This window comes from Rhinolophus ferrumequinum, chromosome 9, assembly GCF_004115265.2.
Source record: "Rhinolophus ferrumequinum isolate MPI-CBG mRhiFer1 chromosome 9, mRhiFer1_v1.p, whole genome shotgun sequence".
NCBI lineage: Eukaryota > Metazoa > Chordata > Mammalia > Chiroptera > Rhinolophidae > Rhinolophus > Rhinolophus ferrumequinum.
In genome coordinates, this window is record NC_046292.1 from 86801158 (window position 1) to 86827277 (window position 26120).

At 41.0% G+C, this 26120-nt stretch overlaps 1 protein-coding gene across 1 annotated transcript in view; it reads right to left on the reverse strand.

Annotated features, from left to right (window-relative positions):
• The window catches only part of RREB1 (ras responsive element binding protein 1), a 165344-nt gene extending 139605 nt beyond the window's left edge, over positions 1-25739 (reverse strand). Inside the window, exon 1 of the mRNA XM_033113650.1 lies at positions 25648-25739. The gene's annotated coding sequence lies outside the window, so the exon portion shown is untranslated. The remainder of the gene's footprint in view (positions 1-25647) is intronic.
• Between the last annotated feature and the right edge of the window lie 381 nt (positions 25740-26120).

Sequence of the window (26120 nt, forward strand, 5' to 3'; positions counted from 1 at the left end):
GATAAACAGATCTAAACATTGGGGGGGGAAAGTTAACATTATCATTATTTATAGATGGTATCATTGTCTAGCTAGAAAACCCAAAGAAATGAATGGAAAATTATATTCAAGAGAAAGAGACTAGTAATAGCTATCATTTATTGAAATCTATATGTCCCACACTGCAGTGCTATATTCTCAGAGTCAGGCTCAAACCGAACTCTGACTGATTCCAAAGACTTCACAGACTGTGTTCTTTTCAGTGCTTTGCTCTGTAAAATGGATAGTTATAATGTGCACGCGCTTGTGCGTGCACACACACACATACTTCCTATATGAAAGCAATACCCATCACAAAAGTCCATTTAAAAAACCCCTTTCACAGAGCAACAAATTCAACTATGTTTGTGCATAATCAATAAAAGAAAACAAACCCACTGAGACAGACAGACACACACACACACAAAGAAATAAACATGAAGTGAGATTTAGATAGGAAGAATAAACTTTTATTTTTAAATGTATATTCTAAATTTATATGTTAAATGTAATTCTGATCAAAACCCCAATTCTATAAAATATTTTATAAGGAGAAATATAGCAAGATAATTCCCACATGTGTCTAAAAGAAACAAACAGGTAAGAATAATAGTACAGAAAATTTTGTAAAGAACTATAGGAAGAAGGTGTACTATATATTATAACAATTATAAGTCTATAATTGAAAGAGCATGGGACTATGCAAGAAAAAACAAACTAATTAACAGAACAAAATAGATAAACTAGGAATAGATCTGTCTAATATACTTATCAGAAATCCGTTTATGATAAAGGAAGCACCAGCAATCATCAGAGATGGAAAGAATTATTCAGTAATTAATCATTGTTGGAATAATTGGCTACTAATCTGGGATGGGGGAAATCAAGGTAAATTCTTACTTCACACTATACACCAAATAAATTCCTTAGGAGTAACAAGAGATGTATTTTTAAAACAGAAAAATAAGATAAAGACAAAATGTGTCATACTCCCAGAGAGAAAGAAAAAATGTATTATACCACTATGGTAGAGGGGAAAGAAATTTTAAAACTTGAATGCAAATAGGATTAGACTATGTAAAATTAGAAATTAAAGGGATATAAAAATGAAAACTATAAATAGCTGAACCTTCTCTATGTCAAAAATTTAAAAATGAAAAGAAGAGAAAAAAACGGAAAAAATATTTTGTAATAAAAATTACAAAAGAAATATATATTAGGCAAAGTAGTGTTTAATTTTTCTCTAGAAAAATACCGAAAGTCCACCAAGATGTAATGAAATGAGTGGATATTTTCATATGCTGTATTGCTAATAGCATTGTAAATGGGCATTAGCCTTTTGGAAAGCTTTATTTACATACTTTATGCATGTATTATTACAACTATGTGTTTAGAAAAGTAAAAAAAAAAAACCAAAAACTGGAATTTTACCAAAATGATAAAAAAAATATGAGAGTGATGGAAATGGATTATAGTTTTTCCCATTTCCCAAATTTGATGTAATGGCATTATCATATTACTAATTTAATTAGACTTAATCTTACCCATGTTGAACTTTATGTGTTATCTCCTTGTATGACAGAATCTGGGATTGGAGACACAATTTTCAAAATCATCTAAAAAGCCATCATTCCACTTAAAACATGAACCTGCAATAAATAGGTCTTGTATTTTTCTATTTACCCTGGGAAACTTAGGCTTTTGTTTCCTCTAAAAAGCAGTGGAAGGAGTAGGACATCTCTGTAAAACTAAAAATGTGTCAGTGGTGAGTTAGCCTCCCAGTGGAAGCACACCCCTCAGCAAACAGGTCAATTTAAGTGCCTCTGCTCCTGCCCTCATGCTTCGGAAAAAGATCTTCAAAGAATCCCAACCCACACCAAGTTGCTACATGCTCCTTTCTCCAGGTGGAGCTAAGACCAAGATCTGATCACATGTCTTTTATCTGTAGTTGCCCAAAAGAACCTCAGAGCTTAGCTGGGGCAGACCAGAAGACATGCTGAGATCGCTAGACTCCAGGCAACAAAAGGGGAAGGAGGCTTCTCTTTGAGCCTTGTTCCATCACACAGAAACACAGTTCAGCTATGCATGCCACCAAACATCAACGTTAAAGCAACCATTGTCCAAAGCCACCATGAGATACCACCTTACACTCATTAGGATGCCTAAAAAAAACAAAAAAAACAGAAATCAACAACTGTTGGCAAGGATATGGAGAAAATGGAACCCTTGTGCACTGCTGGTGGGAATGTAAAACAGCACAGCCTCTATGAAAAACAGTATGGAAGTTCCTCAAAAAATTAAAAACAGAACTACCCTATGATCCAGTGATTCCACTTCTGCATAAATACTCAAAAGAATCGAAAGCATATTTTGAACACCCATTATTCACAACAGCTAAAAAGTGGAAGCAACCCAGGTGCTCATAGATGAATGGATAAACAAAATGTAGTATATTCATGTAATGGAGTATTACACCGTCTTAAAAAGGAATGAAGTACTGACACCTGCTACAACACAGATAAACCCTGAAGACATGCTGACTGAAATAAGCCAGACAGGAAAGCACAAATATTGCATGATCCCAATTACATGAGGTACCTAGAGGAGTCAAATTCATAGGGACAGAAAGTAGAACGGTGGTTACCAGGCGCTGGAGGGAGGGGGAATGGGGAGTTAGTATTTATTTAATGGGGACAGAGTTTCAGTTTGGGAAGATGAGAGCATCCTGGGGATGGATGGTGCTGATGACAGCACAACAACGTGGAGGTACTTAATGCCACTGAAAAATGGTTAAAATGGTCAATTTTATGTACTGTATATTTTACTGATATATTTATATCACGTATATTATATATAGAGAGACCATTGTCACACGAATGCTTAAGGCACCAGTCACGTTCAGGGAATATTTTATCTGAAGATGCAGTTGCTCCTGGCAACAACATCCCAGTGACACACAGCTCATACTCGAACCTGTGGCTGAGTACACGGGACATACACGGAGCCGTGGCCCATTCTAGGTAACTGAGAGCAGCGTCGTGCTTGCTTCTTAGGCTTCGCATGACTCAAATCAAAGAACACGGGACACCACAGGAAACTGAATGCTGGAACCATAAAACAGTGCCGAGTAATTTCCTTATCGTCATCTCCTCAACTTAGAATTTTTTACAAAAGTAATTCACACAGGACAAAGTTCTCAGCCCATAGAACTCCTGGGGTTTGGCTCCTGTGGTGCTGACAGAGTTCTTTCATGCTCCGGAGAGAATACCTGAGAGGCTTTCTGTGGAGCTGCAAAGGATGACAGCACAGGAGGAGGGTAAAAGGAGGCCGGCTGAGAGGTCTGGTCTCACTACTTGCTTCAGCAGTCTGAGCTCCAGTTTCAGGGATTATTTTGAGAACTTAATTTAGCTATAGTCAAACATGTCAATTTGTAACTTGCCTAAATAAGTCACCTGTTCCTAAGCCAGGGTCCTGAAGCACCATTCAACTCCTCCAGCATTGTTTGCTGTACAAAGATACAAGCACACTTTTCTTTTTAAAACCTGGTCCAAAGGCTCTGTGAAGCTGTCTTTAGTCTTCTAAAGACTCTTTGGCCACCTACTGGATTTTTTCAGTGCGAGAACTGGGCAGAAAAAGAGCAACTTACTGCCCTTGTTCAAAGGAAAGCGAGAAGAGTTGCAGACTAGAAGCTAGACAGACTTTATTATTCAGTACCCACGGGGATTTGCAAGAGAATAGCTCAGACACAGTCTGTTACTACCCTCCTCTCAAGGAAAAAGCCAATTATTTCTCCTACCTAAAGAGTTTAGCAGGAGTGTGGAACATAAAAGCCTCTACGACATCTTTATCATGGGCACAAGGAGAGAAAAATAAAAGGTGACAAATTCAAGGAACTTTGCTTATTTTTTCTAAGTTACCAGGAGGAAAAAGATTTAAATGACTCACCAGTTTTTTCACATATAAAAAAGGATTATCGGCTACTTTCACTTTCTAACGAACAGCTCTAGTCTTCTAAATGAGTTCTGTGTAAGGCATTTAATTTAAACGGAAGGGATTTTGATTAATAGAGAAAGAGATACTGAAAAAAAACTTTTTTTTTTTTTTTAACCCAAGCATCCTGTTGGATGTGGCCCTTGAGATCAGAGAGCACAGCTAGGGGAAAAAAGAAAGGAAGTTACAATTCCCGCAGGAAGAGCACACCAAGAGTCAAAGATTCATTGATGAGTTTCTAACTCTCAGGCTGTGTGGCAGAAGAGAAGCAGGCTCAAGGTGGAAGCCGAGAAAGGCTGAACTGAGGGGGAAGCAGTAGAGCAGCTGGGCTGCAACGTATGCTGGGAAATGGTGAGTTAGTTGTTTCAGCAACCTTGGTCACAGTTGCGTATGACAGAGTCCAAAAACTATAATTTTTCAAAAATGGATCGGGGTGTGAGAGGTGCTGGTCGTCAGAGACTGCCCCTCAGATGCTAATCCTGACGGGTGGCGCTGCCTCTAAGAAGGGCTGGAGAGAGCGTTTCAAATGCATACACATCAGTGTGGGAAGGATCTCAGGGCCTGAGTAGTGTAGTGTAGACACAGACAGACACACACATTCAGAATACTTATGTATATATAGGAAACTGGGTGCAGAGCAGATGTGACTTGCTGAAGGTCCAAAGCTACACAAAGTGGGAGCCTGGATTGAGGCCTCCTGACTCCCAGAGCTGAGTACTCTTCTCACTCCGGGGAATCTGAAAGCACTCACTGGAACTAGCTAGCATCAGTCAGAAAGCGGCCTGACAAGGCCATGTTGCTGTGTGCAAGCACCGCCCGTGTCTGCTCTGTCCTTGGGATGTATGGCATTGGTACAGATTCCCAGAACCCTGCCAAGCTCTGCAGCTGTCTGGTGGCAGCCCGGTCAGTAGTAAGTCAGCAAAAGAGGGGAAAGCACCTAAGGGCCGGCAGGCTGGGGTGCAAACACACCCAGACGGTTCCCGAGCGTGCATTGCTCTGTGTGCTTTTCATCTGCCTCCAGCCTTTCTCTCTAGCAGTTCTCCCAGCGTCTCAAGTTGCTCGAAGCATTGCTTTTACTTCCTGCTCTGTTCTCTGTCTCTTCCATCTTTCCAAGCAGCTAAAGATCCCCTCACGGACATGTCTCCTTTGGCCTTATTAATGCGAATTGTAGGGGGGTTCAGAGCAACAAAAACTTGCACTGTGAACAGGTGTGGATCATGAAGTCGGATACAAATAAAAGTTCGCATATACCAAGAGCCTTGACTCAATCCTGAGCCCAATGGGTTGCCCACCTGATCTGTTTAACCCTTGTCACTGCCCATGGAGGCAGATATGTGCCCCCATTTTGTAGAAGACAAATTTAGAGAGGTTCAATTGCTCAAGGTTAGGGTGAGCCTGTCTTCCTCTAAAGCCCCCACCTTACAACCACTGTTCCAGAAACCATACCAGTGAGGGTCCCTCCGACTGGGTTGGCCCCTACTTGAAATACGGATTCTGACTCTCTTCAAAGGGGCTGTGGTTAAACTAGACCAACAATTCTAACTTGCTTTGTTCAGACAACTCTGCAGGGCATCAGCCTGCTGCACAGCACCGTCCCGAACGACGTGCCTTACCTGAGGACAAGAAGTGACAGGGCTGCTGAAATGCCAGATGGGAGGGAGAAGCTGACAACCCATTTTCTGAGAAAAGGGAGTAAATTTATGAATGCCTCTTGTCAGCTAAACACACATTTAGCTATAAATACCCTACTTGAATTGCTATTCCCTCTTTTCCCCAGATGCAAACCAAGACTCAGGATTTGAGAAAGGTAGGGAAGGGTCCTTATTTAAACCATGGTCGAAAGAGTTACAGTGATAAGGAGGACTGTGGGATGAAAGGGGGAAAACTGTTCTGAGCACAGAGGTATTGTTTTCCTGCCTGCCCTGCGAATGTACCAAAAGTTCACCGCGCTAACAGGACAAAGGTTAGGGAGCGATTGATAAGTTGGGCAAGAGATCTGCGGGCTGAGATTACTGTAGCTATTTAAATGCTGTGATGAGCAGCCACCAGAAAGGCGAGGAAAGTGAGGAGATGAAACATGGCGTGCACGAGTGAGAGGGCTTCATTTGAAAGCTATAGTAAGTAATTTTTCAACAGAAGAAACCATCCAGAGGAAACTGGTAAAACTGAACGTTTTGAACTCAAATATATGATAAATGGCTTACCACTACCAGCTACCTCTCCATGCTTCATCAGTTACGCTTACAATGAGTGTTGCAAATTATAGAACAATATGCATGGAGTTAGGATATAACTCAAAAATCTGGCAAGCAGAGGCCCTAATTCCATCCTGAAATGAAGAATATTTGTGAGTGTGTATGCATGTGTGCTCTCCATTTGAAAGAGACTTATTTCCAGTTCCTGAGACTTCTGAAAGATTCCAAAGTTGGGCACAAATATTGCACTGTTTTCTGGAGGGAAGTCACTACACTGGGCTCTGACCACAGGTGACAATATCCTTCTGGTAGTTGAGAGAGAAAGTTCTCTGGGAGGGTGGATGTGGGACGGGAGGGGGTGCATTAGAGAGCTCAGAGGAGGCCCCTCCAAGACCAGAAGTACCTGCCGTGGCAGCTGCCAGGAAAACCCAAGGGGCTGAAACTTCCTGGCTTGGAAGCCATAGGTGCTCCTAGATCGGGCCCACCCCACATATCAGGGTCCAAATTACACTATTTACAGGTCCAGAAAGGTCCCCTCTAGAAGACCCCTCAGGATAATCTTCTCTAGCAAAGAAAGAAGAGATTTTACATCGTTACTGGCTGTGGCAGAACGACGGCCTGAGAAAACAGGCCTTGCCATGGTTATTGCATTGGCTGCTTTTGTGGTGGAAGGTTCCCAACTGGACATAGAAGTTTCTATACCATTGCTCTCTGCACGTGTGAGAACATGGTCCAAGACACACTGCCACAGCATGGCAAGGCCAGTCCCTTTCTCTAACCGGGATGTAGGCCTGTTTAAAGGGGAAGTCTATTGTTTCTTTGTAATAGAAAGACTACCTAATCAAAGATGCTATAAATGCACAAATCCTGATTCTCTCTCTCTCATCAGCTGACAACTTAGACAAATTATCTAACCTTTCTGAGTTTCAATTTCTTCACCTACAAAGGCACACGATGTTATATACTACACAAGATTGTTATAAAAGTAAGCAACAGACACAAGCACAGGGCCTGGCCCATAAACGGTATTCATTCAATCAGAGATTCACTTCCTTCCAATTCCAGACTCACAACTGGATACCCACTGTATATACTGACCTTTTATATACAGTACTGCAAATGCTTAACAATCCGCTTTCTCAACATTTACTAGAAATAAGTTCCAAGAGGACAGAAATTGTTTCTGTTTTACTAACTGTCAAAATCCCAGTGTTAACTAAACATCTGTTGTATGAACACATTAATAAACAAAGTGGAAATGCCAACAGTATCTGGAACCATCATGTGTGTTTACCTATCTGTTTGTGTCCAGGCAACGTGGCAGAGGAGCATTTCTCAGATCTTAGGCACCACACTGCTTTGTGTGCCACTAGTAATGCCTGGCACCAACACAGTCCATGGTACGCATACGTCTAACACAGGGGTTCGCACTTTTTAGTTTCCGGACTCCTTTGATGACCCCAAAGAGCTTCCGTGTGTGTCGGTTCTATCAACTGGCATTTTCCATGTTAGAAATTAATCTAAATCTAACTTATCAACTTATCTAAAATAATAATGATTATCACATGTTAACATAAACAGCACATTTTTGTGAAAAATAACGGTTTTCCAAAACCAAACTTAATGAGAAGTGTACACTGCTTTCCATTTTTGCAAATCTCTTTTAATGCTGGGCTCTAGAGATGACTGAATTCTCTGCCATCTGTCATGATACCTCACATCGTACGCTTTGGGTTAGTCTAGAGAGTAAAAGAGTGAAACAGCAAATCTTATTATTGTTATAAAAACAGTTCTGACCTCACGGACCTGCTGAAAAGATATCAGGGATCCCTAGGCTTCCCCAAACCAGACTTTGAGACCCATTGCTTCACCAATGATGACAATAAAACATATTTGCTTCTACTATTAAGGATGGTTTTATTTTATTAACATCTGCATTTCAAATCTGAACGGTATTTTTTTCATTTGCCTTTATGTATATGCTCTGATTTAGCTGCAATCTGCTAGATACTCTAGCTAACCTAACAAGGGGGTGTGTGTGTGTGTAATATAACTTCCCATGCGGGGGGCTGCAAACCTGATGTCCAAAACTGATGCCTTATCCTACCCCCACACCTGCTTCTCAGTGGTGAGGGGACCATAATTTTTTCAATGAAGCACATTTTTCACCTCCCCAAAGTCAAGTCCTTCATGGCACAGACCTGCATCCTCTCTCCAACTGGACCTGATACCTAGAAAGTCCACTCTATCTCAGCTTCTCCCAAACTCATTTTCCCAAGCACTTCCTGAAAATCATGCTTCCTCCTTAGAGTATTCTTCAGAAGAGTAATCGAAAATTCTTCTTTCCTCATCCGGCTTAAACATACACTTCCCATTTACACGCCACTGTTTGGTAGACTTAGAAACTTTATGAATGGATTTATCGGATACATGTAAACGCGCATGGGTTAATTTTCATTGTATCATTGTAACATAAAATGGAAAATAGAATTTCATCAGTTTATGGTCATTTATAAAACTATTTTTGCTCAATTAGGCATGCGTTTTGTGCCACCTGTATATACTGAGACAGAGCCTAAGACACAGCACTATATATCATTTTATTTATTACAGGGAATCCTACCATTTTTTACATCATGTTCTCCAATGAAGACCCACGGAAGGAAGGTCTGCGTGCCAAAGATAAAACTCTGTTTCTCCTGCACAACTGGTTTGTTTTGACATCACAACGGCCCTCTGAATCTTACTACTAATCATTTCCCTTATTTGCTTTGAGTGCTCGGAAGCTCAAAGCCAGCTCTGAAACCCACATTTGGCAAATGGTCTGGATTTCATGATAGAATTTTGTGTTATCCACCTCCCCCAAAATTTAGCTTACAACTCTACGTTAGCCTCAATTCACATACTTGTTCATCTTTAAATACTGGGATACTACGTGTATTTCTGTAATCCCTTCTTGGGATGAAGCAGGGTACGTATGAAAAAATACATAGCGTGAATCTTTAATCTACTTCATACCAAGTTTCTCAGATGAGCCCTTAAAGAGAATGGGCCAAAATCAGTTGTAGCAAAATAGAAAGTAGAGAAACTTTTAGACATTTGTTTTCTGTAGTCTATATTATTAAATACACTTCTAGATTCCTATGAGCTGTTACTTAACATTACAAACTTTCAACTACACACATCTAACCCACTTAGTGGGTGTTCATTTGCAAAAACTCTCCTGGGATTACGGCAAAGAAGAAGAACACCAGGTAAATTATACGTATTATCTTTCACTCCCGACAAATACCTATGAAATGCTATTATGAGGTTGGTACGAAAATAATTGCAGTTTAAAAGGTGAAAAATAATTGCAAAAACCACAGTCACTTTGCACCAACCTAATATTTCTTTCTTATTTGGTAGGTGAGAAAACTGAGGCTCAAAAAGGTCAAGTCCTTTGCCTAAGGTTACACAGGTGGTAAGCGGGGAAGCCAGGTGATGAAACCAGGTCTGTGGTACTCAAATGCTGCCAGGGAGTGCTCATTTGGTGAAATCCAGGGAGCTGTCCTTTTATGATATGTGCACTTTTCTGTGCGAATATTACACTTCCGTAAAATGTTACAATGGAAAGAAATAGGCCCTGGGGCCCTTCTACTATATCTCAGGGTGAAGTCAATGGGACAAGACTAGTATGAAGCGGAACGGAAGGACACAGTGTGAGTTAGAGGCACGGCCCTGATGGCACTGCCTTAACTCAGCACTGATGGACTGTTCTTAATGAATGGATTCTGTATTAGGTCTCCTCCGGGCACATGTTCCTTCTCCAAGGACACTGGGATCGAGGGATGGCGTCAGTTACAACCCAAGCCTGTGTGTCTGAGGCCTCCACAATAAGGTAGGCGGCCTAGAACAGATTAAAAAGTAATAATGATGAGAACAACAATATGTAACTCTTCCTTTTATTATCTCTTTGTTAGGTCTTCTTCTTCATCATTAAAAACATATATAAGCAAATGGAATATCCATAAGTAGGTTTTCCACTTTACTGGGTATTAAACTCTCCTGCAGGCCTGATAGTATTTTAGGAGAGCTTCTCCCAGCATCTGCCATTGTATGTTTAGAGATGTAAAATAACTTTATCACTAGCCTAAATAACACATCATAAGGAAGACAAATCTGCCTTTAAAAGAAAGCCCTACCATATGAATCATTTTGAAGTTAGAATTCTTATGGCTTAGTCATGACATGATTCAGCTTGACTAAGGCAGTGCTGGTATAAAATGAGATTAAAGGGGTAGAATGAAGGTACTGAACTGGGTGTTATCAGGAACCAGGTTCTAGTCCTGCCACTAACCTGTTACCTTGAACAAGTCACTTAATATGTAGATTTTCCTACCCTTTTCAGTAAGATGGAGAAATTGAACTAGATGATTTGTAAGATTTCTTCATAATCAAATACTCTAAAATTCTGAGATGGCCCAAAAATAATTCTATGGAATTCCCACCTGCACATGGCATGATACCAGAGACTGAACATACTATCATGAAAATTAAGCAGCCCAATTAGGGCACAGAAGGCCCACCCCCTTTCGCACAGTGGTCAGCAAATGGAGTACTTATGGGCAATGCTATGATGTTCCTTCAAAACATCTGGGCCTCCTCCAGACATAGACATCCAGTTCCTAGACATCTGTCAATCTTGCTAGAGGCCACGAACCTACCTCCGAAGGATTCTTACCTGGCCCAGAGGCCAGGCAAAGACAAAAGAACCAGGGGTGAAAAGAGGCAGGCCAAGCAAAAGATGAATGACACTATAAGCCATGAAAAGATCAACCTCAGAGTGATCTTAATGACAGGGCTGTCTGGGTCACTGTCACATAGATAGCAATTCTGTAGAAAACAGAAAATGCTATTTGACTTCATAGCGAAGGGCAGAAAATACAGTGGAACAAGGCTAGGCCCTGGAGAGAAAGAGGCATTATGTTCCTATCACAACCACGAGATGTACAAATTGTATGACCACGGGCGAGTTTCTTTATGCTACTGAGCCTTAGTTTCCTGTTCAACTGATTATTAATAGAAGTTAATTAAGAGGGTTCTGGTGAGGAATAAATTGGAAAATACCCGTAAAACACTTATCACAGAAGCCGGTACAAGGTATAGCTCAATGAACAGTGGTTCCTTTATTCCATCCCAAAGTCTCTCTCATCTATACATGAGTATCTGCCAAGAAGTTACTAGTTTGTCTGAGAGACTGTAAGTTTCTTTTGTGGAATCCCTATCCCAGGCCATGAAGAGTCTGAATGCTCAGTAAGGACTTCCTAAAGGAATAATCTGTAAGGCACATAACACAGTACCAAGGTACGCTTATGATCTAAGTAGACCCTTTGGGCCCATGTCTGCTGTAAACCAGTTTTTTTTTTTTTTTTTTTTTTGTAATTAACAAAGGTCAGTTTTGTTTTGAGGATCCACAAAGACAATGACAAATCTGCATCAGCTGTTTGACTGTGGGGCAAGTTATTTAACCTCTCTGTGCCTCAGTTTCTTCTTCTGTGAAATGGCACTAATAACCATACACTACTCCTAGGTTTAAATGTGAAGTGCCTAACACATGGCACTGGATATGTGTTGGATGTATTGTTTTAGACCTCTTGTGAAATGTTCCATTAAGTGATATGTGATCAACAAAAACCTGAGCCTTCCATACCTGAACACTGTGGCCAGGTCCTGCTGACTGTCAGGACCACCAGGGAAACTTTTCAAATATTCAGATCCCTGCCTCCTCCAGTCCCCTTGTCTTATTCCATTGGTCTAGGTCAGGCGCAGGAATCTGCATTTTTAATGAACCTCTTGAGTGAGTCCCAGTCGGTGGTCAGTGAACTGACAAATACTCCTCTGGAACATGCTGAAGAAACCGGATCAAATGTTGGGTGATTCCCCTCTCCCTCCAAGAGACAGATTTATGGTTTGGGTAAAAACCATTAAGAACATATTGGTTTTGTCATTGGTTTCACTTTGAGTTTCTGCCTCCTGCAACACAAAGTGAAATCATACAGAGCCTGACAGTTTGGGTCTTCGCCTCCCACGGGAGGTGAAGCACCACATGACCAGAAAGCTCAGAACCGAAACCAGAGGAACACATAAGTCAAGGGGACTCTCTACTTTTTTCCTTTACTTTCTTTTTATTAAAAAAAAGAAATTATAACACTATAGATGCTTGTGTGACAAATGGAAAAGGAACATGAGCTTTTTGTCCAGATAAAGCTTACTTATGCTGGATGCAAGTCAATGTACAAAGTTGTGACTCCACTCTCAAAGGCTGTGGCATCTTTACTACAGAACTTAAGGAAAAACAAAAGCATTGGAAATAAAACCTACAAGGGTCTGAAGCACTCTGTGGATAGTCCATAAGCAAATTTTGAAATATAATAACCTCATAAATTTAAAAGAAATAAAGAACTGAAAGTAGCCTGATATACAAGATAAAACAAACCAAACTGCCAAAATTCTCAGATGGCTTTCAACAACAGAAGTCAATGGGATACAATGGTTTAAAATTATGCAAAATTCATAAAATGTTCAACCCCATGAAACCAGAGCAGCAACTGTGATGGGCAATCATCCAGATGGAAATATCCAAACATCTTGACAGCTCCTAGAAGCATTGTATGCAACACAAGAACCTAATAATTATTAATCAAGCATGACTATAATCAGCTCATAAAACACATTGCAGACCCCCCAAAAAACTTTAAAAATACCATTTATAACAGCATCAAAAATGGTAAGGTTCCTGGGAATATACATTATATATATGTTTCTATGTTATACGTATATGTAGCAATACATTTTATATATTATATATATAGTTTACAAAGAAAATTATAAAACTTTCTTGGGACATTGAAGAGAATATAAATAAACAGAGAAATCATCACTTACACAGTGCTACCTACGTACCGGGCACTATATTAAGCACTTCACACATATTATATGCAACACATTTAATCATTTAATCCTCCCAATTACCCTACAAGTTAGGTCTTATTATGATCCGTATTTTACAAGTAAGGAAACTGAGGCACACTAAGGTTAAATAAGTTCTCCAGGGTCATAAGGCCACGGAGGAGTGGAGCCAGGATCTGAACCCAGGAAGTTGGGTACCATCCTTTTAAAGACTGCACACTTCCTTGCAGTGTGGTAGACTCCCTACTGTAAACATGTCAGTTCTCCCTAACTTGGTCTGCAGATTCAGTGCAGTCCTAATAAAAACTCCAAGAGGTTCTGTTAGGGAATTTGAGCTGTTTCTAAAATTTATACAGAAAGGCAAAAAGCCAAGAACAAGACATGCCTGAAGAACTAGGGGGAAGAACAGGCCCTCCTGGATGTCATGATTCACGATGAAGCTGTGATAATTAACACAGTGAGGGTCGGGTCAGGGGTTGACAAAGAGAACAGTGGAATAGAATAGAAAGCACAGAAACATACCACTCAAATGGCCGCTTGATAAATGGCACACACAATATTCCAGATTGTGTGGGAAAGATGGGCACGTCAATAAATCGTGCTTGGACAACCATTTATCCATTTAGACAACAAATAAAAATAGATCCCTACCTTACAACACCCATAGAAATCAGTTTTAAATGAATAAAATAACACGTGAAAGGCAAAACTCTAAAGAATACAGTAAAGTATCTTCACGAACCTAGGATAGGGAAGAATTTCTTTTTTCCCCCCTTTCTCCCGCCCCCAACTCTGGTTCAAGCCGTTGTTTCTCAGTCTAGTTGTGTAGGACACAGCTCCCTGGCCCATGCTGGTGCTATGAGCCTTGCGCTCCCCTTGCTGAGGCAGTGGGTTGGCCGCTCACAGCAGCTGCCAGCCAACCTCACCGGCTGCCAGCCACGGGCCACTCGGTAGCCCACAACAGCCCACGGCAGCCCACCGCAGCCCACAGCAACGTCCAGCTGCTCACCACAGCCCAGCTCCAGGGAGAGCCGTTGTTCACAATCTTAGCTGTAGAGGGCGCAGCTCACTGGCCCATGTGGGAATCGAACCGGTGACCTTGGCGTTAGGAGCATGGCGCTCCAACACCTGAGCCATTGGGCCAGTCCCAGAAAGAATTTCTTAAACAAGATACAAAAGGTATTGACCTTAAAGGAAAAGATCAATACATCCAACAATGTTAAAATTAAGAGTTTGTGTGCATCCAAAGGCATCATAAACAAAGTAAAAAGACAAGTTACAAAGTGGCAAAAGATATTTACAACACATAAAATCGACAAAAGATTCACACCAGAATATATAAAAGAGTCCTACAAATCAGTAAGAAAAAGGCAATCCATGAAAAAATAGGCAAAATGTTTGAATAAACACTTAAAATGAAAGAGTATCCAAACGGCCAATAAGCCTCAGTCAGGGAAAAGAAAATTAAAACCACAATGAGACACCATATTACATTCACCAGATTGACAAAGATTAGAAAATCAAGTAATACCAAGTGGTGGTGAAACTGTGAAACAACAGGAACTCTCAATCACTGTTAGAGGGACTATAAACATTTTGGAAAATAGTTTGGAATTATAATGTGAAGTTAGACACACAAATACCCTATGACCCTGCAAGCCACCTCCAATATACACCCTAGAAATCCTTTGCACATATGTGTGTGTGCAAAGAACACACACACACACACACACACACACACACACACACACACACGTTCTTACCAGTCTTTTTTCATAAAAGCCAAAAACTGGAAACAGTTGAAATGTCCATCAACACTAAAATGGATTAATACCCCATTGTGAAAACCAAAAAAACACAGCTATAGGCATCAACGTGGCTAAGTCTTGCAATCATATTGTTGATAAAGACAAACAAGTAAAAAGTAACATATACCAAACACTTGTAAAATTAATTGATGTCCTTTAAGGATACCTACATAATTGTAAGCTTCCTGTGTAGAGAAGAGGAAGGTGGTTTTGAAGTAGAGAAGGTTCTAAGGCAATATTCTATTTCTTAATGTGCATGGGGGCTACATGTGTGTCCATTTGCCAATTATTCATCAAAGCATATACATCCAAATTCTACATTCTTCTGCATGTATGCTATATTTCATAATTTATGATTATCCTCTTAACAAAGTGCAATTCATTTTTCCTAACTAGGAAAGCGACCTGCTTTTCAAAAAGAAAAGCACACCACAAACTTCCAAATTTAAAATTCAAAGATATGTTTCAGAAGATAATCCATTCAAGACTGCAGGAATGTTCAATTACAAGGAGTCCTAAATAAAAGCAACCAAAAGCTCACCAAAATCTGATTTTACTACCATTTTTATGTAAGTTAAAAGACAAACCCTGATAATTAACATAGATGTTGGGATGTATTATACACCTGAGGAATTACCATTAAAATAATTTGAAAAGACGTAAGAAATGCAGAGCAGAGCAAATCCCTGATGATGTTTTAGTCACATTTTAAAGGCAAGCTATAAAATTTAAAAATAGCAATACTTTTTATCTAATAATTCTTCTATATTTCTTCATCTTTATCTTCCTTATTTTTTTAAAAAATAATTAAGAGCCTTTGCCCAAACCTCAGACTTTCCACTCTGAATGCAACTAAGTACAAAACTACACAGAAAGTAAAATTTTCCCCCAAATATCTAAACTGACATTCTGACATCAAATAGATTTCTTCTGCTCAGCCAGAGTTTTCTGAAACCAGTTCTGCATTTGTTTTTACTAGGAGGCCACTTAAATTTTACCCACTTGTTTAGCTGCAAGGATTGAAACAAAATGTTTGCTGGCAAAACAAACACTGGTTTAAAATTCTCCACTTGGGCTGCTGGATAAAACACTTGTTTACTGAAACAAATGTTTTATTTGGAAAACGCCTGCCAGTGTGGACACTTTCCAAGAAATACACCAGGATGTGCTAGGATGGTGATGTCACACCCTTGATAGAAGCTGGTATTTTAGGGCAACTTCACAAAGTTTACTTTCAAAGAATAGAACAATAGGAAAACCTGTTAAAAAAAGCAACCCCCAAGGCCTAAAATGCTCTTACTGTGTCATTAAATAGGCCAGTTCAATCCCCCCAAAAGCTAACCACTTTACATAATCAAATGAGTTTTATAAATGACATTCTAATAATAATTACTATTACTATTTTAGAGCCAAACTCCTCCCTGTACATGTATTGTATGCCTTCTGGCTCTCCTATGTGACATGGCATAGAAAACCATTTCTATCTCTTATAAGATACGCTAGAACCCCGAAATGCCATTATTAACCACAAAATAGGACTGAGCATAGGCAAGTCTAACTTGAAGCCCATCCAAGATTTACTTTGGTAAGTACCAAAATGAAACATTCTGAAGGATATCCTTGGGACCATGTGGTTAGTTTCATATGGGGAGACTCCAGTATGATTCTCAAACATATTATATTTGACCAAATCAGATGTGCTTAAGAATTTTCATCAATAGTTTCCTGCTAATGTCATGCAGATAAATAAAATGGATCATTATTCTCGTCCATAATAATAATGATCTCCAAACTTCTTAAAGTATATTCCCCATATTTAAAAAATATTTTGCATATATCCAAGCATATGCATATTTTAATTTATAAACTATATAGTACTATTAGACATTATAAAACATAGACACAAAAATGGACAACGCAAAGAACTTAATAGACATTCCTCTAAAGAAGACAAACAACTGACCAATAAGCACATGAAAAGATGCTCAACAACATTAGTCATCAGGGAAATGAAAATCAAAGCCACGCGATGCCACTTCATATCCACTAGGATGGCTATGATTTTTAAAAAAAAAGAAAAAGAAAAAAACAAGGGCGGGCAAAGATGGGGAGAAATTGTAACTCTTGTACATTGTTAGTGGGAATGAAAAATGGTACAGCCGCTGTGGAAAACAGTGTGCTGGTTCCTCAAAAGAACTGGAAACAAGGATTTGAACCGATAACTTGTACAGCCACGCTCACAGCAGTATTATTCAAAATCGCCAAAGTATGAAAACCACCCAAATGTCCATCACCAGATGAATGGATAAACAAAATGTGGTTACACAGACAAAGGAATATTATTCACCCATAAAGAGAAGTGAAGCACAGACACATGCTACAACATGAATGAACTTGGAAGACATTATGCCAAGTGAAATAAGCCAGACCGAAAAGGACATATATTGTATGACTCCACTAATATGAAATATATATAGAATGGGCATAAAAGACAGAAAGTAGATTAGAGGGTAAAGGTGGACATGGGGAGTTATTGTTTAATTGGTATGAGGTTTCCATCTGAGGAGAAAAAAATTTTGGAAATAGACAGTGGTGGTGGTTGTACAACACACTGAATATAATTAATGCCACTGAATTGTACTCTTAAAAACTCTTACAATAGCAAATTTTATGTTTTATCTATTTTACCACAATTTTAACAAAGAGAAAAAAAGTACTAACTGAAAATACAGCAGAGGTTCTAAGACTTTTTTCCTCATATTCTAGTGGGTCACCCTGCACGCTACAGGGCTGGGCGGAGGGTGAGGGCAGAGCTTCCAAAGTCAAATCAAGAACTGGTGAATTGGCTATGGGGTAGAGGGAATATTGGGGAGATAACAGGCGTTTTGGTAATGCCTACAATCGAAAATAATTTTATTTTTAATTTCAAAGGAAAGAGGACCCCTTTCTGTAAAACTTTCCACAGAACTGAGTCCAGACCATGTGTGAGTTCTACCATATCTCACACCACAGACCTAGAGCTCCCAATCACTGCAAAAAACACCAGGAAAAGCCTCTTCACTTCTACTACAAAGTGTTCAAGCACCGCCTTACAAAACAGACTGTGTGCTTTTTCAATCGTTTTATGCTCTCAGGTAAGACCTAAATCCAACTTAAAATACTCCTTTTCAAAGTCATTTTCATCACTTTTCCCCCCTCAGGCTCAAGAGCATCAATCATGGGGAAAAGTGACAGGAAATAATAAAAAGATTAACAGCTCAACATCAAGAAGCACCTAGACCGCCTATGCAAAGTGTCGAAGGTGAGGCTGGCCGAGGACCAAGGTAATCAAAAGCTAAATACACAGGAGTCTGAGGGCTAGGCTGACATTTCAGGAGGCAGAAGGTCCTGTTAAACACAGAAATGACAAAGCAAAGGGGCATGGCTGTGGAACAATGTATTTTTGTACTAACATGCAGCACAGAAATGTTTATCACCCAGTTTCACCATAAAAAAGGCTCATGCAGATTGGGGATGGTTTGATTTTAAAAGCTGGAGTATTTTTCTAGCAAAATGTAAAAACTCAGCTTTGAAAGAAAAGTCAAAATTGAGATATGCTGGACCCCCAGGACCATCTGAATTTGCGTTTTTTATAGACTTGTGATGCAGCAGGATGAAGTAACTGCTGCTTTCCTTTTGGGAAATCAGTTGAAGCTCATGATTACACTGCACTGGAAAGGAAAAACCCTTCTAAAACTGCAGTATGAAACAGTTGATTCATACCCTTCAAATCACTCAAGTGATTGACTCCCAAATTAATTCTTTAGAGAGGGCTCTCTCTCTCATCTGATATACTGTATTTTTGTATGAGTACAAAATATTAAAAAATCTATGTCTGCTTCTAAACAGAATCAGTAAATTATAATATATTGCGTGCGGGTGTCTACAGAATTGTGACTATGCAGGTATTGCCTGGTATTGCTACCCTTACTTCCATTGGTAATTAGGTCCTACCATGAAATCTTGGTTTTTAAAAGATGAGTCTCCCAAGCACACAGAAATATATATCATGAATATTCTTGTTAAAAAGAAAATCAGTTTTAGTTCCAACGCTGATATTGTTTCAAAACTCTTTCTCGAGGCCCTCTAGCATGCTATATTAAAATAAGTTGCCAAACTGGTTTTAACACATCTTCTGAGGACTGATAAGCAAAAGTTACTAAAGCAGTTCTGAATAAGGTAAACTCAGGAGGAGTCCATAAGTTTTCTCACATTCGGCAGCACTTTTTAAATGGAAGGTTGGCAATCTCCAAAGCCAGGCAAGATAAATGAAAGCATGTCTCCCTGGTAAAACACGAACCCACAACTTCTTTGGAACTGCAGTTGACATCCTGCTGGACTGACTAGCTTCAAACCTGTTTTGTGGGTATTATGAATGACTGAGTGCAAACAGTAAGGGGTTGTGAAAATAAATTTTCTAATATAAAAAAAAAAAAAAAGAAAGAAAAAAAGTGTCCTGTTAGTAGATTTGGGTTCACTTAAGAACTCCAATGAACAGCAATAAAGTTTCCAATCTTTCCTGTGAATCTTAACTAATTTAACCTTAAAAAGTTTCATTTAATGATGTGAACATTTACATAATAAATGTAGAGGTTCTTGCTCATTTAGAATATTTTTGGTTTTTGATACCCGTATTTTCATAAATAATAAGACGCATTTCACTAAAAATACTAGGATAACAGCTGCAAATATTGCCTACCCCTCAGTGTGCGTCAAGAAAATACCGAGCGGGGGAAGCAAAAAAAATGTATTAAAATTGTAATACTCAATATATACCGATAACAAAAGATGAGTACAAGTCACGTTTGACTCCTGTAATTACAAGAGATGCTCAAAGTGGTTGCCATCAGCGTCCGGACACTTCTGATTACGGCGAGCTACTGCTTGAGCAACGTTGACCAAAGTGTCCACTTCATTTTTTTTTTTTGGCACCTCTGGTATTTCCATAGAATATATAACAACAAGCTCTGGAAACTCCAGGAAATTGTGTAAATTAAATTCTGTAAATTCACATTTGAGCATTTTCTCTCATTCTACACTCATAGCTTCAAGAAAACTTTTTAAAAAATCTGTATCAAGATCTGTAGCACTATTTCTAGTTTCTGAAAGAAATCTCAAGCACAAAATTGCCCCTTTCCTCTGTACTGATTTACTTCATAATTAGCTGCTGTGACAGGATGTATTTGGACAAGCCCATCCTGCAAGAACCATCTATCTGCCTTCCCTTAGAAGAGAATATGAATGCTCTGTTTGCACTTAATGCCATTTTCTCTCATTCAGTTTTTTGTCTAACCTGGGTTTCATTTTGTGACATTTTTAGAATACTCCCTTATATTCTAAATGAATTTTAAAAACCTGGATTCTATTGCATGACTAAATGAACGTACTGAACAGTGCTGAACTGCACACTTAAAAATGGTGACGATGGTAAATTTTATGTGATATGTATTTTAGCACAATTAAGGGAAAAAAAGCAAACATAGATTATGTCATCTTCTACTGTTCTTGGGGCACGGGGGTAGGCTCAACAACAAAATAACCCACCCTTGGCTTCGACAGTTAGACTTAGAAAAATGGAGAGTTTAAATTCTTATGTGGGGTCGGGGGAGGGGCCTCTGCCCCTACAACCTTCACCATCAATTTTAACCATTAGTTTCTGCCCGTTAGATCACCAGACCTGTAATGATGTGGACATGTGAATTTGTCTCTTTATAAGCTTATAAACAAGAAGGAAAAGGAAGAGCAAATGATCATTTGTAGCCAGATAGTTAGCATCAGGCCACCTGAAAGTTGGCTGTGACCAAATGATTGCTGCTGCTCAACAGGACAGACTTTTGATTTTCAGACAATAAAGGGATAAACAGAACCAGGTATTCCTTGAAAGAGGTGTGAACAGTCATCACCTTTCAGAAATCTAACCCCACATTTCTGACTCCTCATTTCTTGCTAAACTAGACCTGTGCTGTTTAGAGCTGACAGTTTGCCTCGCCTTACCTCTGACTACTCAGCTTCCCTGGAGAGGATCAGCCAGTCTCCTCCTGAGAATACTGCCAAATACCACACCCTGGGTCTGCACAGCCAAAGGTGCAGCAAGTGGTCTGCCCAGGGCCCAGGTTATTGCATCAGCCTAAACATGCTTCATGGACACAGTGTGAGTCACTCAGCACACACACGGTACTTCAACCCCAATTCTTCCTACCAGCAGGGAGAAAGACTTTTAACACATCCATCCCAGCTTCCAAACCAGTGCTAAATTTGGAAAGCAGCAGGTCATCTAGATATAAACAACTTCAAGCATTGCCAATCAATAGCTGTCCATCAGATACAAAAGCCAAAGAACAGGTTGAAACCAACATATGAAAAGTAAAAACTCTTGCTCTCCCCAGGGAAGACAGGGGCTCAGGGGGAGGTCTGCGGAAGGCACTGGTTCCCCAAAAGGAATCCACACCAGAGTGACCTATAAAGCTTATTAAACACACGGACTGCTAGCCCAGGAGATTGTGAGTTAGTGCCCACGGGGTGGGACTCTTTAATATGATCAGCCAGGTTAGGGAGCTGCTGGGTTAAAGCACCTGGGTTAAACAGTACTGATTCAATAAGTATCTCTAACTAAAGCCCCAGGAATGACTACTTTGTGCTTTATGAAGAAGGAAGAGAATTTTGAAAAACTGTGTGTGTGTGTGTGTGTGTGTGTGTGTGTGTTCTAACGTCCCCTAACACTGGTCCTTTCCCATCAAGTTCACATGGAAGAGTTCATTCTGTACCTCTCACCAACAATCACCTACTTCTATGCAGATGACTCACATCTTTACTTTCAGCCAAGACCCATCCATCTTTCTTAAACCCAGCTACCAATCGCAACTTCCAATTCCATTTCTCAAATCAACGCTTCCATTTACCTTGAACTCTGGCTTCCTGTTTCAATTTCTGTTGACAGTGCCACCTCTCAAGGTATCTAGATTTAAGTTGTCAGTCATCTTTGACTTTTCAACTCCACTGCACCCCACATCCAAACACTATAAAATATTGTCAATTTTCCTTTTGTAACAACTCACAATTCATTGCCATCCAACCAATTCCCATCGATACTACCCTCTTCTAGTCTCCCTTGGATCCATGCAATACCACTGTGGTCCCTAAACCCTCCCTCCAATCTAACTCACAAAATTAACCTTCCCCCAAATCTAACTTTGTGTATTTCCCTTGCTCAGAATCCTGTCACAATTCCCCATTACCTTCATAGCCAAAAAGGTACAGGAAGTGGTGCCCCCTAACACCAAACTTGGCCAAGCATTTATGGTTTCTCATTGGTCTGTCTCTAACCTATCATTCAAACGACAATTTCATACTTCATCCATCGCCTGTAGCAAAGCTGACCTATTCAGATTCCCCAAATGTGCCCAGCAACTTCTTGTCTCTTGGCTTACCTCACTTCTCCACTAGGAATGCTTTTCACTCACTAGCTATAAAAATTGGGTATATTCTTTAAGACCTAAGTTCAAGTTCTACCAACACCCTCTAGAGCACTTCCTGATGGCTGCCAGCTGCCAGCTATCCTCCCAGAATGCAAGCATGCTGCAGGAGCCTTTCTTAAGTAAGGGTGTGTCCTCTCTTACCTTCCCTCTCACCCTCTGCTCTCTGCACCCTCCCCCCGGAAGTTCCAGGCACTTTATGACTGAATTCCCATTGGCAGTCAACCATACAATGTCGGCCTGGCAACATCTTCCTAAAATAAGCAAACTTTGATTCTTCCACAGAAGCAATACAGGTTCATTGTTAACATCTTAGAGAATAAATAGACGAAAACAATTTTTTTAATCTCTCATTATTCCACTTTTTCAACTCATTGTAATCTTCATCTACGAATGCATCATCTCTTCTTACACATATATGCACATTTTTATTTTTTACTGGTGTTTCTATTTAACTTCTGAACAGTTAAACTTAAACGTCATCTAGGTTTTGTCCCCAACTAAACCATATTAGACTCGACTCTTTTAGTAACATGAATATGCTTCTCTGTAATCTCCAGAGTGCTGAACACAATTCTGTACACAAAGTAGGTGGCTAAGATAAAGCATATGTTCATTCATGAAAATATTTTGGGGGTGGCAGTGAGTAAATGGTTACAAATGAGCACTGTCCAAAATAATCTATGTGAAAACCTGATACATAGACGATTTCTTGAAAAGTGCCCAAAAATTTATGTAACAAATGTTTTAAATATAGAATACTTCACAATATTAAGGACCCTATTGTTAATCCTTTTTAAATAGATATTAATTCCTTAATTTAATTTGCTTTATAAATATGATCTATAAATAAAATCACCCTCTATATAAATGTTTCATGAATTCAGATGAAATTTGGGGTTGGGAAGAAGGGATGGGAGGAAAAGGGAAGTGTGCCACTTCATTTTTAACTTAAATTTTCAATTCATTTCTATAGCAACTCTTCTGGTTTGAACCAAGACTCTAAAGCCTAATTATCTCACAAAGAAGGAAATCATGTTCCTTAACAGAGTGACAAAATCTAAGATCATGAACATGTTCTTTTTTTTCAAACTTCCAGAAAACTTTTGTATAACCCTGCCATTTTCATTCAGAATGCAAGACTATTCAATGTATGGAATTTGTCAGCTTTCAACTATAGTTTTTCCACAGTTTAGGCAAACATCATAAGTGAAAATAATGGCTTTTGCCGGTTGAACTGAAGATCCTGTATCTAGAAAGTAATGTAAAAAGTCCAGTCTATCACCCCAAAGAAGACCAACTATTATTATGATTATTATTCTCATTCTACTAATGAGACAACCCAGTGAAGTTTAAGAAATAAAAGCAAACTGAGGATGGTTAGATCTCCATAAATTTTCACTTAATCCAAAAGATTATTTCAACAAAATAATCTTTTACATATTTAGAACATGATTCAATTTATAAAGATTCAACTTACTAGTTTTTGCTTCCTATGAAAATATACTCTTTAATGCAAAATACATCTCAGTTTAGATTTCTTTATTTAGGGTTGCCTTGGAAACAGAAATTTACATTAATTCCAAAGTCAGCTTTTCAGATAATTCTTAAGATCTCACACTTTTTAGAGGGTAACACACCCTTTTTGCTTCTGAATGAAACTCCAGCAGCTACACAAGTTTCTATTTTAGGCTTCATGCTTCTTTGGGCCTTGCATCCACAGCCTGGTCCTGCACTCTGTGACTAAAGTCCACTGGACAAAACCAACAGGAGGAACAATGGGACAAAATTCAGGAAAAGTGCTCAAGAAGAGTTTGGGCTGCAAACTCAACACGATTCAGCTTTCTCTCTGCAGTCTCATCTTTTATTATTTTTTCCTTGACTCTGCTTGTGTCACCAGCATTCAAACCCAAAGCCCATCACTTTTAAATCTGGATCCCTCCCTGTTTCAATCCCATGTTTGGGTGTGAAGTGCCACTGTGCTCAGGGGGGAACTGACTGGCCTGCTGTCACTTCTTCTGCTTTGAGGAGGATTGGGGTTTTTGGTGGGTTTTTTTTCCTCTTCTTCTTTTAATAGAGGCCTTTTCATGTTTGTTTCTCAGGCAGTTTCCAAATTACAAAACTGTCACTGTGCCCTGCTCCTTCTAACTCTTAGGATACCAACTTCAAACCTTTGTATCAACCAAGTTTGCGTTTGTTAAGAACTCTGGTAAATTTATGGCAGCCTGGGCCTGCATTTGGGAGACTTGAACTCTAACGCAAAAACGTTTATGTTCTCTGGACCAGTAAAAAACGAACACGAAACAGGGCAAAAAACTACCTCCTCACCGGCCTTCCTTTCACGTTTGGTTCAGTAATAAGAAGTTAATCCACTCCCTAGTGCAACTGCAGCCTCCTCTCAGTCAGCCTCACCTAGAACATTCACTGTATCATTGCATCCAAGCCAAACTCGGTTACTGAGGCAACTAAGTTTTTCTTCCCAAAGGGTCACAGGGAAACATCCCTCGGGATTCCCTGGTAACCGTCCACCGATAAAGCTGGGGAACCACAACAGCAGAGACTCGCTTTCCAAGGCTGGCTCTGGCCGCGTCGGCCCGCAACCGGGGTGGAGGGGGTGCGTGGGGGGTGCGTAGCGTCCAGTTACATTCCTGACCCACTTTCGCATCCCCTCCCTCCCCCTCCTCTTCCTTCTCCTCCTGGGCAGGCCGCGAGGGCTCCGGCGCTAGAAACTGCCACCCGCCAGTAGTCCCCAGACTGCCGCGGGCCGGTGCTCCCACCGTCGGGCTCTGCCGGGGACCCAGAGACAACCGGCCCCCGCCACCATCCCCGGCTTCCCCTGCGCGGCCCCTCCCTGGTCACGTGGGCTCGCGAGCACCTGTTGGCGACCTCAGCCCCCGGCGGAGCCCCTCCCGCCGCCCCTGGCTAAGCCCCCTGCCGGAGGGGTTAGGAACACCGCCGAGTTCCCGTCGCGTTCTGCACACCCCGCTTTCCTCCCGGAGGGCGCGGAGGCCGGCGGGCGAAACCTGCCCAGACGTTCAGCTTTGCAAAGTGCAAAAGCGCCACGGCCGCGCGGCAACTGGGTGGAAGGGATCCTCCACGCCCTCCATCGCCGCCCCCACCCGGCAGAGCGGGGAGGTGGGGTGCTCCCGCCCCCAGCCCGCCTCCGCTGGAAACCTGGGCTCCTCACGGACGCCGGGAGGGAGGCTGCCGAGTCAGGCGGGGGCCGCAGGGGCGAGGGCAGGTAGCGGGTGGTGACGGGTGGGTGTGTGTTCCGAGCCGCCGAGTCCAGGAAGGGGGCGGGAAGCTGTCGTCTCAGCTGCAACTTCTGAGCGTGCAGAGCAACTCAGCAACTTTGCCTGCGCCGCGCCCCTCCCCCGCGCCGCCGGGCCGGGGGCTGCGCTGCTGCGCCTGGGGGCCCCGGCGCCGGGCCCCGCAGGGGACAGACCGGGGTACTGGCGAGTATGAGGGGGCTGGGCTGGGCTGGGGCTGCAGGAGTGGCACAGCTGCCCAGGGGGAAAACGGGGGGTGCGCCTCCACGCGCCCCAAGCTTAGAAACGCCGCGCGGTTCCCGAGCCGCGCACGCCCCCCGCGGCCCCCACCCGGAGGGGCTGGGCGTGAGGAAGGGGGCGGAGGATGGCGGCGGAGCC